Source organism: Sturnira hondurensis, unplaced genomic scaffold (assembly GCF_014824575.4).
Source record: "Sturnira hondurensis isolate 20B ecotype Veracruz unplaced genomic scaffold, ASM1482457v3 Scaffold0001221, whole genome shotgun sequence".
NCBI lineage: Eukaryota > Metazoa > Chordata > Mammalia > Chiroptera > Phyllostomidae > Sturnira > Sturnira hondurensis.
Window position 1 is genome coordinate 5808799 of NW_028073852.1, and position 4936 is coordinate 5813734.

General features: G+C 45.1%; 1 long non-coding RNA gene across 1 annotated transcript; it reads right to left on the reverse strand.

Moving 5' to 3' along the window:
• Positions 1–258: 258 nt before the first annotated feature.
• Positions 259–2326, reverse strand: LOC119001344 (uncharacterized). The gene is made up of 2 exons (XR_005069546.1): positions 2025–2326; positions 259–596 (listed from the first exon to the last, which is right to left on the reverse strand). It is a non-coding gene; the product is annotated as an uncharacterized LOC119001344 (long non-coding RNA).
• Positions 2327–4936: the final 2610 nt, after the last annotated feature.

Below are 4936 nucleotides of genomic sequence, written 5' to 3' on the forward strand. Positions count from 1 at the left end.
TGTAGATTGAAAGGCCAGTGCCTGGGTGTGGGTCTCTGTGGTTCCCACGCCCTCTCTCCCATCTGACCGCCCGACCGAGGCCACTTAGGGCTGCCTGCTTCAGCTCAGTGCCCGGTCCCAGCCCCTTGTCACACTCCCTCACTCACCTGGGATGGGAATGCAGTCCCCATTCGACAGTGTGACAGGATTGTGCAACTTGCTTGGGAAAATCTCCCAAGCAAGATGGGCATGCTGAATATAAATGAAATCAATGCAAAGTACTTTAATAAAAAAAAATCTCATTGGTTCGTCGATCTCGTCTGTTCAGGGAAAGTTCAGGTATTGCTAGATGAGGGTTCAGATACTGTCCCCAGCATTAGTTTCTGTGCAGGTGTCTTTCTCGCTCATCCCCTCTTCCCATATCTTGGCTTTGACTTCCTCGGGGTTGACCTTACTTTCCGGCAGGTGCTCTGCCTGTGGCAGGAAAGAAGCTCTGGGCTCACCTAGTGACTGTGTGGTTCATGGCGTGAGTGAAGAGAGAAAGCCATCACAGGCACGCGTAGTTCCCAGGGATGACGCTAAAGTGTCGAGCTTCCATCACATTTCAGTTTATCGCACTGACAGAATAAAGGAGAAAGAACAATCTGATCACGCCGATAGATGCAGGAAAACACTGGGTAAAATTAGACAACTCATGATAAAATGTTTCACTAAACTAAAAATAGGAGACATCCTTGGTTGGTTAAACATTATCTGTATGAAAATCTATAGTCAACACCGTATTTCATGATCCCCCTGAGATTAAGAATGAAACAGTATTTGCTATTATAAATTCTGTTCGGCTTTGAACCAGGGGTTCTAGCTAGTGCAGGAACAGAAGAAATGAAAATGAAAAGCATGAGGACTGAAAACCAAGAACTAAAACTCAAATCATTCACAAAACAGGATTGCTCATCCATGTCCACCATCTGAAACAAAAATCTATAGATAAACTGTTAGAAATAGTACATGAGTTTAGATAAAAGATCAATTATAAAAATCAACTGTGTTTCTATATGCCTGTAACAAACAATTAGAAAATTAGAATTTAATTGCCATTGATAATAACATAGAATGCATCAAATGTCTGGGGATAAGTCATGTGAAAGATCTGGAAGGGCTTTGCATAGGAAACTATAAACTATTATGGAGAGAAATAAAAGGAAGCCCCCATAAGTGAGAGATGGTACCATGCTCATGGATTGGATGACTCAGCGCTGTAGAGATGTAAATTCTCCCCAGTTTGACGTGGAGACTCCACAGAAGACCAATCAGACTCTGGGACATTGGGGGACAGAGACTAAGTTGTTTCTGAAGTGTATCTGGAAATAAAAGAGTTGAGAATAGTAATGGGTTTTTTTTATTTGATTTTAGAGAGAGGAAGGGAGAGAGAAACATTGATTTGTCATTCCACTTGTTTATGCATTTAGTGGTCGCCATGACTGGAGATTGAACTCGAAACCCTAGAGGATCAGAATGACACTCAGGCCAACCAAGCTACCCAGCCAGGGCCCAGTACTGCCCGAACTGAAAAGTGAAATTGGAGCAAACTACTTGAAAAGATACTTCATAAAAGAGGCCTTAAGTACATCAAAGATGCTTGACCTTACTGGTCATCAGGAAAATGGAAAATAAAATTATTATGAGAGGTCGCTGTAGACTCATCAGAATGACAGATATTAAAAACACTGAGAAAAACCAGGTGTTGGTGAGTGTGCAGAGTAGCCGAAACTTACGCGTGGCACGTGGAAATGTGAAATGCTACAGCCACTCAGGAAAATGTGTGTGGCAGTATCCCGTAAAAGTGTTTGGTAGTATGCACTGACATTGAACATCAGCATCTCCTGGGTACACAGCCAGCGGAAACATGCACTTACCTGCACCCAAAAACATATATGACAAATTTTTCATCAATAACCCCAACACCCAATTACTTCTATACACACTGTGAAGGCAACTTACCAGCACAACATTCAGCGAAAGAAGCTGGACCTAACAGATTATACCTTAGAGCGAGCGATTCCATTCGTCGAGGTTCAAAACCAGATGAAACGTAGCTTGTGCTGATGGAAGTCAGGACGCTGTTCGCTTGTAGGAAGCAGGAAGCAGGGAGAGGATGGTGATGGGCGGGGGTGCACAGAGCTGCTGATCTGGGGCCTGGCCGTGTTCGCCAGCATCAACCTAGTGACTGGACATGTTTCCGCTTCATTTTCCTCTCGCTGGTGGAGAGATTCCTCAGCCTTTGTTCTCAACAGGATGTTCTTGTCTCGTTTTTCTTTTTTCAAAGATTTTATTTATTTATTAATTTTAGAGACGGGAAGGGAGGGAGAAAGAGAGGGAGAGAAACGTCAATATGTGGTTGCCTCTCGTGTGTTCCCCACTGGGGACCTGGCCCACAACCCGGGCGTGTGCCCTGACTGGGAATTGAACCAACGACCCCTTGGTTCACAGCCTGCGCTCAATCCGCTGAGCTACGCCAGCCAGGGCTCTTCTCATTCGTCCCCAGTCTCCCTGGGTTAACTCTTCCATTCCCATTTTCTAGGCCAATTGTATCTGTATCTGTGTCCCCACCCTAGGTCTTTCTCTTGAACTCTTGCCACATATGGTCGATGCCTCCCTGACCCTCTTTTGCCACATCCAGTCAATAGGTATCTTGTTCATTTTTTTATTGTCAAAATGCGTAACCTGAAAGTCACCCTTTTAAGTGTACAGTTTTGTAGTGTTAAGTGTGTTCACATTTACATATGAAACAGACCGCAGCTGTTTTTGTCTTGCAGAACTAAAGCTTCATGCCCATTAGACGATGACTCCTCACTCTTCCCTCCCCTGGCCCCCGAAAACTGCCTTTCTACTTCCTGTTTCTAGGAACGTGAACTGTACCAGGTACCTTGTATAAGTGGGATCATACATTATTTGTCCTTTTTGTGAGTGACTTATTTCCTTTGGCCTAATGCCCACAAGGTTCATGCATGTTGCAGGATGTGACGGGATTTTCTTTCATTTTCGAGCTGAATAATATTCCACGTTTTGTTTACCTATTCACTCACTGATGGGCAGTTGCTTCCATTTCCTGGCTCCGGTGCGTAGCGCTGCTATGAACACGAGAAAATGTTTGGTGAGCGTTCCTGAGATTATTGTCATTAAGCCAAAAATTATTTATTAAATCGCCGTGTGCCGGGTCCTAGGCAGGGTTCTCCAAGGGAGACAAAGTTTCTCTTTCCGAGAATCTTTTCTTTTTTTTTTAACTTAATTATTATTCAAGTACAGTTTTCTGTCTTTTANTTCGAGCTGAATAATATTCCACGTTTTGTTTACCTATTCACTCACTGATGGGCAGTTGCTTCCATTTCCTGGCTCCGGTGCGTAGCGCTGCTATGAACACGAGAAAATGTTTGGTGAGCGTTCCTGAGATTATTGTCATTAAGCCAAAAATTATTTATTAAATCGCCGTGTGCCGGGTCCTAGGCAGGGTTCTCCAAGGGAGACAAAGTTTCTCTTTCTGAGAATCTTTTCTTTTTTTTAAAACTTAATTATTATTCAAGTACAGTTTTCTGTCTTTTACTCCCATCCCAGCCCACCCCCAGCGCTCCTCATCTCCCTTCCATTTCCACCCCTGTTAGTTTTTGTCCATGTGTCCTTTATACTTGTTCCTGTGAATCCTTCCCCTTTTCCCCTGAAATTCCCTCCCCCTCCCCTCTTTCTGAGAATCTTATAATTTGTTCATTTATTCAACAGACATTGTCCCAGATAAGGCGGCAAAGGTGGAGATACAGTATCACACGGTATAGACAAGATACCTGGCCTGGTGGAGGCTTTGATTCAGTAGGGGAGACACTCATATCAGCAATGATAAAAAGAATTATTTAATTAGAGTTGTTAATGAAAATTATAGGAATCCATGAGAACTTTTTTGAAATCTACATATTTGTTCTCAGCTTTAAAAAAATTTTTATACATGTATTTTTTTTGAAGACAGAGAGGGACTCCGTGGATTGAGCACGGGCTGTGAACCAAGGGATTGCCGGTTCGGTTCCCAGTCAGGGCACATGCCTGGGTTGTGGGCCAGGTCCCCCGTGGGGGGCATGTGAAAGACAACCACACACTGATGTTTCTCTCCCTCTCTTTGTCCCTCCCTTACTTTCCCTCTAACAATAAATAAATAAAGTCTTTAAAAGAGAGTGAGAGAGAAAGGGAGGGAGAAAGAGAGGGAGAGAAACATCCATTCACTTCCCATGTGCACTTGGACTGACCCCAGACCATTCCGACTTGGGGCACTGTGCCCCGACAACACCCCGACGGGAGGGGGCTACACCCTGACAGGGGAACCGTGCCAGGGCCCCAACCCAGGGACTGAGCCCTGACATGCGTTGGGGGCGACCTCAGACCAAAGCAGCGACCTTCCCCCTTGCAGAGTGAGGCCCAACGGACTGAACCACGCCAGTCAGGGCCTTATGAGAACACGTTATGGGAGGGAGCGTGGAGGCAGAGAGGGGCAGGGTGGGGGAATAAGACATGTTCATAGACGAGTATGACAACAGAACCTGCTAAGTTCCACGAGAACCTCAAGCAGAGCACTGATGAGACTTAGAGAAGGAAGAATCACACCGAGCAGAGCAGTGTGTTTGAGATCCACAAGAACCATCCTTTATCAGCGGGTCTCTGGGCACACGGCAAAGGCGGTGGTCCAGGTGAGGGAGGGGATGCGTGTTTGCCCAGCATCCTTTAACGTCTCCAAGCATCACTGGGGAGCTGCTCAGAAAGGCAGAATCTCAGACCCAACTCCCAAACAACTCAATCAAAACCTTCATTTAAAAAAGATTTTATTTATTTTTAGACAGAGAGGAAGAGAGGAAGAAAGAAAGGGAGAGAAACATCAATGTGTGGTTTCCTCTTGTGTGCCCCCCGCTGGGGTCCTGGC